Source organism: Anser cygnoides, chromosome 9, assembly GCF_040182565.1.
Source record: "Anser cygnoides isolate HZ-2024a breed goose chromosome 9, Taihu_goose_T2T_genome, whole genome shotgun sequence".
Lineage (NCBI taxonomy): Eukaryota > Metazoa > Chordata > Aves > Anseriformes > Anatidae > Anser > Anser cygnoides.
Genome location: NC_089881.1, coordinates 27,196,179 through 27,209,053, shown reverse-complemented (window position 1 = coordinate 27,209,053; position 12,875 = coordinate 27,196,179). Strand labels below are relative to the sequence as shown.

At 45.6% G+C, this 12,875-nt stretch overlaps 1 long non-coding RNA gene across 1 annotated transcript; it reads right to left on the bottom strand.

Moving 5' to 3' along the window:
- Positions 1-616: 616 nt before the first annotated feature.
- On the bottom strand, positions 617-11,729 carry LOC125182251 (uncharacterized). Its single transcript, XR_010833564.1, has 3 exons — positions 11,367-11,729; positions 5,987-11,237; positions 617-5,506 (listed from the first exon to the last, which is right to left on the bottom strand). It is a non-coding gene; the product is annotated as an uncharacterized lncRNA (long non-coding RNA).
- Positions 11,730-12,875: the final 1,146 nt, after the last annotated feature.

The window sequence follows — 12,875 nt, the reverse complement described above, 5'->3', positions numbered from 1 at the left end:
CTTCAGGCACCGCTTCACCTACTGAAGAAGACCACCATCGGGAGCTGCCACGCCAGACCACCTTTTTCCTCTGCAACACCTTTCTCAGGAACCAAACAGCATTCCAGTGACCTGCTTTGCTCCTATTCTAAAGACTATCACAGCCCACCTTGCCTGTGGCACCTGATAAGCAGGAGAGAAAGCAACCACAGCAATAAAAGCCACTGCACCCTCAGGACAGTTACTCTCATCCCCTCCTTTACCTCAGCTGCTTACCTACCCCACATGGCAGATGCTTCCACCCGTTCTCTGAAGCCACCTAGAGCACCTCTAAAACAGAAACTGGAATTTTACTCTATTGGATGTAGTAAAGTAAGTGCAGCGACAACCGCACCCCAAAAATAACACCTACCTCTGTTCATCACTCACCAGAGTCACTCCAGAGGCAGCTCGGGTCGTGACGTCCTGTACTGCACACTGCGTTTCAGCCTGAACAAACGAAAACACAGTCAGAAGACAAACATTCAGCTGACAGCATTAGCACCCATCCCTCAACAACAGAAGTCACCCCATATTTAATGTTTTCGTTTCAAAACAGCAGTCCACTTGCCTCTGTACCTGCAAGTTAGATCCAAGCTCAAAAGGAACGGCCACCACCACCCATGCCACCTGGGAACACAGAAGGACAAAATGACCACTGTGCTGGCAAGCCACCACCTGCCACGCTGCTCCTCTGTCCCAAACAGCCTCACCTCAGACCCTCAGAGGGAAACACCTGAACATCTTCCCCTGTGGTGGTTTTACAGGGGTAGGCGACCGAGCTCCACCAAAACCGCTCTCTCACTCTCCCTCCTCAAAGAAGGACAGGGAGAAAATACAAGGAAAAAGGGCTCAAGAGTTGAGATAAGGACGAGGAGATTACACAGTAAATATCGTGATAGGCAAAACACACTCAGCATAGAAAGATAGAAAGATTTATTGCTTATTACTACACAATGTAGAGAAGCGAGAAACAAACGAAAGCAACCAAAAGCACCTTCCCCCCCAACCACCCTCTTCCACCTTCTCCCCCCCCAGCGGTGCAGGTGATCGGTGTTTATGGTCAGTCTATAGCGCTTCTTTGCCGCCACTCCTTCTCGGATGCCCTCATCCCCTGTGCTGTGGGGTTCCTCCCACAGGATGCAGTCCTTGGTCAACTGATCTGGCATGGCCTTCCCACAGGCAGCAGCTCTTCCAGAACTGTTCCAGATGTAGGTCCATACCACGGGGTGCATCCCTCAGGAGCAAACTGCTCCAACCTGGGTCCCCCACGGGCAGCAGCTCCTGCCAGCTCACCTGCTCCTGCGTGGTCTCCTCTCCACGGTCTACAGGTCCGGCCCAGAATCTGCTCCGGCAAGGGTCTTCCACAGGCCGCAGCCTCCATCAGTGCAGGTCCACCTGCTCCACCGTGGTCTCCTCCACCAGCTGCAGCATGGAACCCTGCTCCACCGTGGTACTCCGTGGGCTGCAGGGGGACAGCCTGCTTCACCATGGTCCTCGCCACAGGCCGCAGGGGACTTCTGCTCCGGCACCTGGAGTACCTCTCCCCCTCCTTCTTCACTGACCTTGGCGCCTGCAAGGCTGTTCCTCACTCCTCTTGCTCTCCCAGCTGCTGCACGGACCAGCGAGGTTTTTTTTTTTTCCTGTCTTAAAAATGCTCTCACAGACACGCAAACAACATCACTTATTGGCTCCACTCAGCAGCGGGGCCCTTACCTAACGTGGGGCAGCTTCTAGATTCTTTGCACAGAAGCCACCCCTAGAGCCCCCTGCTACCAAAACCTTGCCACATAAACCCACTACATCCCTTCACTTCGGTTAAGGGACAACCAGGCTGACAACATGCTCACCTTCCCTCACTACCCGGGCGGTGCCGCGCGAAAATGTGCCCGGGCGGCGCCGATCACAGACCTACCCTTTACAGATGAAAAAGGTAACTCTGATATGACCCTGCTCAGTCTCTTGGTAATACTGCGCCTACGTGGTCAAGCCTCTTGTAGTGTGTAATCAAGCTCTTTTTAGTCCTCTGGAGAGTTACACAAGTAGCTTCATACATCTAGAGATTCAAATACAGCCCAAAACCAGAAGTGTACCTCACCATCCCAAAAAGAAGTGAGCCAGCAACCTCTGCTAAATATCCCTCTAGTAAGTGATTTCCAAGCACTTAACATCTAGAAATCCATAGACTTCAACCTGCCCAAAGAACCCTGCAACTGACTGAAGGAAAAACAAAGCACTTACCCCAAAGAGCAGCCCAGGCACAATGAACTCTCCAGTGGCATACCTGGGGCTCATATACCATTTGGCCCCACCCAGCACCCAAACCCAATCACCTGGGAAAGGGGAGGGGCAAAGCACAAGAAAGTAGAAAGAGCACAAGCAGCACAGCAGCTGTGGGTTTTGTGTTTTTTTTTGTTTGTTTGTTTGTTTTAAATCTGGTTTAGCTCAACAGCATGCAGACTGCAGACAAGAGAACTGGGGTGATTCTAGAAGCAACAATCCCCATGCTTTTGCTGCAGCTTTGAATATTGAAAGGACAATATGACCAAGCAATTAACTGAAATTTTTTCACCTAGAATTAGCTCAAACCTTTATTTATATAGAAAGAAAAATCTGGGAGCATAACAGATTACATGCCAAAAAAAAAAAAATCAATTCCATGTAATAACATCACTCGCAGGGAAAATCACGTACTTGAGTAGGCTATCTGAAAACCAAAAGGCTATGCTGATGGGTCAAAACACACTACAGGACAATGGAGCCTGGCCCTCTGCTGCACCAACTTAAAACTCATCCCTACACTCACCAAGGTGCAACCCAAACACAGACACAGCATTTCAGCCTCAACACAGTTTTGGGAACTGCTGGAAAGCAGGCTTCATCCTCAGCGAGGTGTACTCAGGCTCCACGGGATGGGGCTTCAGGCACCTCTTCACCTACCGAAGACGACCACCATCAGGAGCTGCCACGCCAGACCACCTTTTTCCTCTGCAACACCTTTCTCAGGAACCAAACAGCATTCCAGTGACCTGCTTTGCTCCTATTCCAAAGACTATCACAGCCCGCCTTGCCTGTGGCACCTGATAAGCAGAAGAGAAGGCAACCACAGCAACAAAAGCCACAGCACCCTTAGGACAGTTACTCTCATCCCCTCCTTTACCTCAGCTGCTTACCTACCCCACAGGGCAGATGCTTCCACCCATTCTCTGAAGGCACCTAGAGCACCTCCAAAAGAGAAACTGGAATTTTACTCTGATGTAGTAAACTAACTGCAGTGATGGGCACGAAAATGTGTCCAGATGGCAGCAATCACAGACTTACCCTTTACAGATGAAAAAGGGGACCCTGCTCAGTCTCTTGGTAATACTACCATGCTTATGCGGTCGAGGAACCGTACCCCACCATTTCTTAAAAACGAGTTAGCCGGCAACACCTCCTAAGCACACCTCTATTACGTGAATTCCAAGCACTGAAAATCTAGAAGGCTGCAACGTGTAAAGACCCTACAGCCACCCAAACCACAGGCAAAAGCTCCAGAAGTATAATAAGCTGTCCCTAACCCTGAAAAAGACTACCCCTTACACACCTACTGCTGCTCTTTTCAGATACGTGCTTATACAGGGAGCTTCAATGATACTTATCTCCTAAACCCTGCTCCATCACTTTGCCACCAAGGTTGTAACTTTGATAAGATTTGACAGACAGGCAAAGACTCACAAGTAAGCCCCGCAATTCGGCAAAAATCATAAGGGACCCAGAACCACAAAGCAAACACAAAGTAACATCGTCATCCTATCCGTAAACATGCTATAACAATTACTCACCTGAAGAAGAGCTGCATGCAATACAGGCACCTATTACTAGATTGGTTTACTCTAACAGATCCTACTAGTTGTTACCTCACAAAGATGGGCGTACCGGTCTCTACTTCAAAACGCATCAGTCCATAGACTCTTAACCACCTAAAGAAACCTGCAACTGACTGAAAGAAAAACAAAGCACTTACTCTAAAGTGCAGCCCAGGCAGAATGAGCTCTCTGATGGGATGCCTGCAACTCATATACCATTGCACCCCACCCAGCACCCCACCCCAATCACATGGGAAATGGGAGGGGCCGTGCATGACAAGAGGTAAAGAGAGCAGGAGGAACAGCAGCCCTGTTTTTGGCGTGGCTTAGGTCAGCAGCGTGCACAGTACAGCACAGGCAACCAGGCTGTTTCTCTTGAAAGACCTGCCTTAGCTTTGTTGAAGGAAACTGATCGGGCCGATAACCCTCTGTCCTGGTTCCAGTTAGGACAGAGTTAATTTTTCCTCCTAGTAGCTGGTAGGGTGCTATGTTTTGGATTAGGATGAGAAGAGCGCTGATGTTTTAATTGTTGCAGAGCAGTGTTTACACCAGGCCAAGGACTTTTCGGCTTCTCGCTCTGTCCTGCCAGCGAGCAGGCTAGGGGTGCAGCAGGAGCTGGGAGGGGACAGACACAGGGCAGCTGACCCAAACCGGCCAAAGGGGTATTCCATACCATCTGACGTCATGCTAAACAATATATAGGGGTGGCTGGCCGGAGTGGGGGGGCCGGCTGCTCGGGGATAGGCTGGGCATCGGTCAGCGGGTGGTGAGCAATTGCATTGTGCATCACTTGTTTCTTACACATTATTATTATTAATACTATTATCATTATCACTATTATTATTATTATTGTTATTATTATATGCCTGTCTTAATAAACTGTCTTTATCTCAACTCACCGGCTTCACTTTCCCGTTTCTCTCCCCCGTCCCAGAGAGGGAGGGGGGAGGGTGAGCGAACGGCTGCGTGGTGTTTAGCTGCCGGCCGGGTTAAACCACAACACCCTCTCACCTTTTTTGCACCACTCCACAACATGGGGAATTCACCTCTCCAAGGCTGCACGACGGAAGGACAGAAACAAGACGAAAAGCACACCCTGAGGCACCTCATAACCGCAGCCTACCTACTGCAATACCTATACCTGTCTTCCCAGCTGCTTTACCTCTGCTGCTCTCCATCTCCAAATCACATTCTTTTAACTGCCACGCAGAGTGGCAGTCCTCCAGGTGCCACAGAGCAGCACCCTAGTTTTTTTTAATTTTTAATATCTTTTTTTAATTCTTATTTTCAAAACAGCAGTCCGCTTCCCTCTGATGATGGACAGTAGGTCAAGTCAGTCACCGAGTTGCCAACGCAGAGCTTCACGGTTCCAGAAGGCGCTCTTTCCTTTGACCGATTCCTTATAAGTGTTATCTACCACTGGCAAAAGCAATAAACAGACTGCAAACAGGCACTGCCACATTTGACAAACTTCATATTTTTTATTTTATCATTTCAAAAGAGCAGTCCATTTGCCTCTACCTCCGAGAAGCAGATCAAACCAGTCACCGAGTTGCCGAACAAAAACTTGACAGTTTTTTGCCGAACAGCAACTTGACAGTCGCTGTTTCCTTTGACAAATTCCTCCTAAGGTTTACCTACTGCTGGGAAAAAAAAGAAAAAAGACACTGTGCCAGCTGCCCTTGAGTACTCGCCCAGAGCTTGAGTATTCGCCCAGAGACAGACCAGATGTCTTTCCCAAAAGATTCAGGACAATGTATTATTGCGCTGATGAACCACCACATCAGCTACCATCACTAATTGCCAGGCAGGACAGCTCCAGGCCAAACACATACATAAACAGGCACGCTACAAACATCATGACCAAAACATGGGAAATGAATTACTTATACTATAAGAATTACCTGAAGAAGAGCTGCATGCAATAAAGGCATCTACTACTGTATAGTTTACTTTAAATGATCCTACTAGATGTTACTTTAAATAGATGTACTTGTCTCTTTCATCTCGGAAACGCACCAACCCCTAGACTCTGACCCACCTTAAAAAAAAAAAAAAAAAAAAAACAAAAAAAAAAAAAAAAAACCTGCATCTGACTGATGGAAAAACAAAGCACTTACCCCAAAGAGCAGCTCAGGCAGAATGAGTTCTCTGATAGGACACCTGCGGCTCTTATACCATTGGGCCCCACCTGGCACCCTGCCCCAATCACCTGGGAAAGAGGAAGGGCAAAGCACAGGAAGGGATAAAGAGAGCAGCAGCTGCGTTTTTTATTTGGCTTAGCTCAACAGTGTGTGGAGTGTTACTAGAAGCAACAATTCCTGTGCTTTTGCTTCAGGTCTGATTATTGAAATGACAATACGACCAAGTAGGTAATTAAAACTGGTTTTGACTGTAATTAGCTGAAACCTTTCTTTACATAGGTGGAAATAATCTAGGAGTGTAACAGATTACAAACCACAAAAGTACAATTCATTGTAGTAAAATAACTCACAGGAGAAGTAACATACCTTAGTAGACTATCTAAAAAACAAAAGGCTATGCAGACGGGTCCAAAAAAGCCAACCCAATCGAAATCTGAAAAGGGTACAGACATTCTCAAAAGGAGCAGGGAAAAAATAATGGCACAGTACAAGCCGGAAAGGACGCTGAGCAGATTTAAAAGATCTGTAAGACCTCAGGAGGGACCTGAGCAGAGCACGTAGGTCTTTGGAAAGTGGGGGGAGGGAGGGCGGGTTAGGCAGGGACTAGGAGTACTAAGTAGAGGAGAAAATGAGTGTTGTGAGCCTGAAGTGTGTACAAGCATCATAAAGAGGGCTCTCGAGAGGACGGGGAAACAAAGGGAAAGCTGCTTACCCCTGAGAAGTCGTCCTTGATCTTCGTGCCACGGACATTCGTCCTGCATGCTCGGCTCACGAGTTTAGGCGTCCCCGTACGCCGAAGGCTTACCTCTGAGAAGTCCTACGTGGCTCCACCCGCGTTACTGATTTTTTTTGCCAGCAGGTGTTGGCAGAAAATCCTGAGAAGTGGCAGACACAGCTTCCCAAACCGCCTTCTCAATAATGGAAGCAGTGCGAACCACGTGGAAAACCACACCTGGAAAACCAAAAGTGCAGCAGAAAAATGCACCCCGCATCATCTCGGGGAGGAAATAACTGCCCTGAGCAACGTGCCCTTCCCAGGGTGAACCCAACGTGCCCAAGGCCTTGGGGGGCGGGCAGAAAAGGAACCCGAGACTCTTAGTACGTCTCCTGAGAATCGCAGCTTACAGTTACTCCATGTCTTCTGGTCTCAGGATGAGGCAGAGGTATAATTAATTCCTTCTCCATCTCTCTGGAAAGAGCTTTTCTCCTGTCTGTGACAAAGGAGAAAAATGTTTTGATCGTGGGAGTCATTATACAAAGCCACACCCAGTGAATTCACTATTACAGTTAAGATCGTTTTTAATCGAAAACACCTTGGCCGCAATGTTACCACTGCAAACATAGCGCTGCACAAAAATTCAACTCGAGATAAAGGAAAGGGCGAGCTAAAGGGACGAATGACGTGACCAAAGGCAACTGCAACAACCATCTGGTAGACGGTTGTCCGCAGCCCTCGGATTTCATGGTCGTCTTTCCTGACGAACGAATCCTGGAAGAACAGAAAAGATACACAACGTGTCCACAACAACTTTTGAGGAGACTACTGAAAATAAAAACAAAAAAAAATAGAAACAGCAAGCGGCTAGTACGTCAGTTTTGTTAACAGAGTAACATTAACATACTAGAAATTTCCACGTTCTGTGTAGCCCCACGGCACTGCTGGGTACATCCACTGATATTAATGGGGTGGCACAATGTAAGAGATAATTAATAGAGAAGGTACACCCGAGGTGCGCAGATTGCACATTCGAGGCGATAAAAAAGGCACAGCTTGGCACCCAGTTTGGATCAGCTTGCGTATGAGTCTGCTGATAGGTGAGTATACACAACGAGCAGAAAAGTCTTTTACTCCACAGATTCAGTTTCATTTATATATATATACATATATATATAAACTAACATTTTAAACTTTATAACCACTTGAGTAATAATCATTAGCTATGCCTATGCTTAAAGCCAGGACTACACTTAAGTGATTAGGTAAACGTGGACCCTTACCTGTGAAAAGCTGAAAATGCCCCATAATCATTGTGCACCTTATGCACAACGTACATAATTTTGGCACAAATGTGCATCTTATTTCACAAAGAGGAGGGGTAAGGTAGACAAAGGTTTTAGAGACGCATCAAGATCAGAACAACCACTAGGCAATCGGAAAAATGTGCAAACCTCAGCTAAAAAATATTTACATATTTTTCCTGTGGTCATCTCCTACAGATCACCAAGTCTGGGGGAGAACAAATGGTGTAATTTTACACAACTGGACAATGCTCATAATAAGATACGCTGTAGTTAAGAAGCCACCTGTAACAAAGGTTATTGTTAGAAAAAACACTACATGAGGACAGGGATGCAGCAGATAACCTTCGAACAGCTTTCACAAGCCCTGGCATTACTTCATGTGTGGGTTTACAGTACTTTTTAGATAACAGATTTTAGCAGAACTCTGGAAGTTTAGCCTTTCTGCTTTGACAGTCACAAGAGTGCCTGCTGTGCTCAGACCTACATGATGTCAACTCGATCTGTCACAATTAACTTGGGATATTCTATGATTCCAAGTATTTTATGCAATAAGACGAATTCTGCCCCTGATGATCTGGCAAGGAAGTGACCTCTCTCCTTCCTAGTTCAAGTGAAATCAAATCAAACAGCTGCTTTACACTGCGTCCCTTGGGGACCCAGGAGCTGGACTCGATGATCCTCGTGGGTCCCTTCCAACTCGGATATTCTGTGATTCTATGATATTGAAGTAACTTGAATTTTGCTGCTTACCCCCCGTGATGCTGCAACTAGCACTAAAACACTCCTCGTACTAATCATGAATAGCTCTCAAAGTCAATGAGGTCTTTGAGAGGTGTGATGAGAGGTTACAAGACAAGCATTAGGCAGGTTTCCCTATCAGAGTAGTTTAATACAAGCTGCTTTTAAAAAGCTAGATTACAATTGTTAAAAAAAAAAAAAAAAAAAAAAAAAAACTATTGCAATCTGTAGCTTCTGATCCTGTCCATCTCTGTTTATCAACTTCACGGTTTAATGCCCACATTCCCCAGGATTACTCCACAGTTCATAAAAGAGTTCCGCTATTGCTTATTTGACATCTCACAATCCTTACTCCCCTCGCAGTTGCTCCAAATTGCTACTCTTACCGCTGTCTCACTTCTTGATCGTTTTTCACTTCTTATCTGGACCAATGCACAGCTTTGATCTGTCTTAACTCCCCAAGTTCAGGTAAGAAGTAATACAGAACTGAACAGAAAACCAGTGTATAAATAGTAACCATTAAGAAAACACAGCACACTCGCCTTCAATCCTTCAATTGTATTACTCCAGGGAGGAAAAAAAAAAAAAAAAAAAAACAACACACATTGTCCTCTCTAATACACGAGAAAAGAGTCTCGTTAAAGACTATCATATAATATTTGGAGCCTACTAGTGGCTTTAAATATATCTAAAGTGCTAGAAGGAAAAAAACACATTCCTTTAAGTGAAGCTACGGACATTAAACGTGCCAGGCCTCTGGAAAGAAGACTGGAAACAAACTGTTTTCTACTGTATCTTGCCATAATTGTAAATGGCTTCATAAACAGAGCTGTACTCTCTGCTGTACTTTTTCCTAAGTGAAACACATTTCCTCAATACGTATTCACATAAGTGATACTGTGCTTTATCCAAATGGCCTTCTTGAACATAAGCCATACCAAAGTTAACCGCTTAATACTATAGGCTGTATCTCTTAAGTGGACCATTATAACCACTAAACATATAAATAAATTAATGTTCAACTTATGTACAAATGCAGCGTGGTTTTTTTTTTAGCAAGATCATGGCACAAATCGTTCTATACTATAGTTTTTGTAAGAGCTATAAAACATACATTTCGACTAAGAAAAAAAAAAGGCTGTGAATTCCTATCTATGAATTTTTTATGCCTCTTGTAGCAGAGAACACAGCAATAATACCCAGAAACTTTGTAGCAGTCATCCCTATTTGATCTAAAATACTCAGAACATCCCTTGTAAATTACAGGTACTGGAAGAACATATAGTACCCTCAATAACAGAACAACCTCAAATAACAAAAAATGCACCTTAAACCTTTCCTGAAACTTGAGGAGTGTCATGTTAATTAGGTCTTCTCCAGGAGATAGTGGGGAACACAGAATGGGAAGGATCTGTACTATACTTAGCCTATACTTAGCACTGACATAACGTTAAAATTATGCAGTGGAGTTCACTTCATGAACTGTTATAAAGTCAGAAGCATTGCAGGGCTTTCAAGTTTTTCACATTTTTACGGCAAATAAAAATACAGTCACAAAAGCAGTACAGAAAAACTATCTAAGATTCAACGCATACTCAAACTCGCTTCAGATCTTAAGTGCCAGCCACAACAGCTATATCAGCATCAACTGCTGCAACAAACCGACCTTCATAGGCAAGACTCTGCATCAAAATATAGTCACTGGCAATAGCAACAGAAAAAAAAAAAAAAAAAAAAAAAACCAAAGCGAGCCCAGGTCTTCTTATTATGCCAATTGTGGCTTTTCAAACAAACAAGTGTCCATCCCACTCTCTCCCCCTAACTAGTACTAGCTATAATTAAATTTGCCTTCCTATCAACAACTAATGTAAAAGAGTGTGGGGCCTGGGTAACGTGATTGCTGTTGCCCAGTCCAGGGAACAGAAGTGCTGCATCTGCATTGTGAACACTCTGGAAGCTGTGAGGCAACACCAAATATCCCAATAAAAGACGATAGAAAAAAAAACAAACCCACAGACTATACAGTGAGAAAAGCATGAGATGTTGTTTCAACATTTGCACGCTACAAATAATGCGATAGATTGAATGAACTATGAAGCATTCCAGTGACCTGCTTTGCTCCTATTCTAAAGACTCTCACAGCCCACCTTGCCTGTGGCACCTGATAAGCAGAGGAGAAAGCAACCACAGCAATAAAAGCCACTGCACCCTCAGGACAGTTACTCTCATCCCCTCCTTTACCTCAGCCCCTTACCTACCCCACACGGCAGATGCTTCCACCCGTCCTCTGAAGCCACCTAGAGCACCTCTAAAACAGGAACTGGAATTTTACTCTAATTGATGTAGTAAAGGAAGTGCAGCGACAACCGCACCCCAAAAATAACACCTACCTCTGTTCATCACTCACCAGAGTCACTCCAGAGGTAGTTCAGGTCATGACGTCCTGTACCGCACACTGCGTTTCAGCCTGAACAAAGGAAAACACAGTCAGAAGATAAACATTCAGCTGACAGCATTAGCACCCACCCCTCAACAACGTAAGTGACCCCGTATTTAATGTTTTCGTTTCAAAACAGCAGTCCATTTGCCTCTGTACCTGGAAGTTAGATCCAAGCTCGAAAGGAACGGCCACCATCACCCATGCCACCTGGGAATACTGAAGGACAAAATGATCACTGTATTCACAAGCAACCACCTGCCACACTGCTCCTCTGTCCCAAACAGCCTCACCTCAGACCCTCAGAGGGAAACACCTGAACATCTTCCCCTGTGGTAGTTTTACTGGGGTGGTGTCCTGGCTCCAGTTAGGACAGAGTTAATTTTTCCTCCTAGTAGCTGGTAGGGTGCTATGTTTTGGATTAGGATGAGAAGAGCGCTGATAACATGCTGATGTTTTAATTGTTGCAGAGCAGTGTTTACACCAGGCCAAGGACTTTTCGGCTTCTCACTCTGTCCTGCCAGCGAGCAGGCTAGGGGTGCAGCAGGAGCTGGGAGGGGACAGACACAGGGCAGCTGACCCAAACTGGCCAAAGGGGTATTCCATACCATCTGACGTCATGCTAAACAATATATAGGGGTGGCTGGCCAGGGTGGGGGGCCGGCTGCTCGGGGATAGGCTGGGCATCGGTCAGCGGGCGGTGAGCAATTGCATTTTGCATCACTTGTTTTCTTACACATTATTATTATTAATACTATTATCACTATCACTATTATTATTATTATTGTTATTATTATATTCCTGTCTTAATAAACTGTCTTTATCTCAACTCACCGGCTTCGCTTTCCCGTTTCTCTCCCCCATCCCAGAGAGGGAGGGGGGAGGGTGAGCGAACGGCTGTGTGGTGTTTAGCTGCCAGCCGGGTTAAACCACAACAGTCCTTTTGGCGCCCAACGTGGGGCTCGAAGGATTGAGATATCGACAAATTTGACCAGAGCGTGTTGAACTAAAATTGGTATACGTATTGGACCTGCTTAATAGTTGCTAGTTACGATGTTGATTGCCTTAATCTCCAGTCTGCTGTGCCTGTTTTCCAGAGTGAGTTTCATAGCGCGTTACTTTCTGTATCTGCTCCCTGTTGCACTGTTTATCCTTTCCAGGCCCTGGTTTAAGATTGTTATGGTACTGTGTGGTGTAACAATGGCTTACGAAATGATGAAATATCTGGTCACGACTCCAACCTGGTATTTGTACTCAGCACTGACATCGACTCTATACTTTGGAAACCATATCTCGGAAACTATTAGCAATTACACCTATTGCCTGTTTTCGTTAGGGAGCCAATCTGTGAAGGGGGCAGGGGAAGACATGTTTCCCTCCCTGTTCACTCTCCCTTTCTCCTTCACCACCCTCTTATCCCCCCGAGCTAGTTACGGTGGCTCTCCGAGATGTTGAATATCCTTGGGATACTCAGACCAGCCTGCTCTTGTTGTTATGTCTCCTGAATGCGCTTCAGGTTTTGTTGAGGGTTAAACAACTACTTAGGAATCTCATCTGGAGATCCGTCTTGAGGCGGGATAGTTGCGAGTGGCAGGGAGTGTGGGAGGATAGGGGCAGGTTTCTAGAGCAGTGGTCACCTCCAGTGTTTTGGACATTCACCCCTGAACA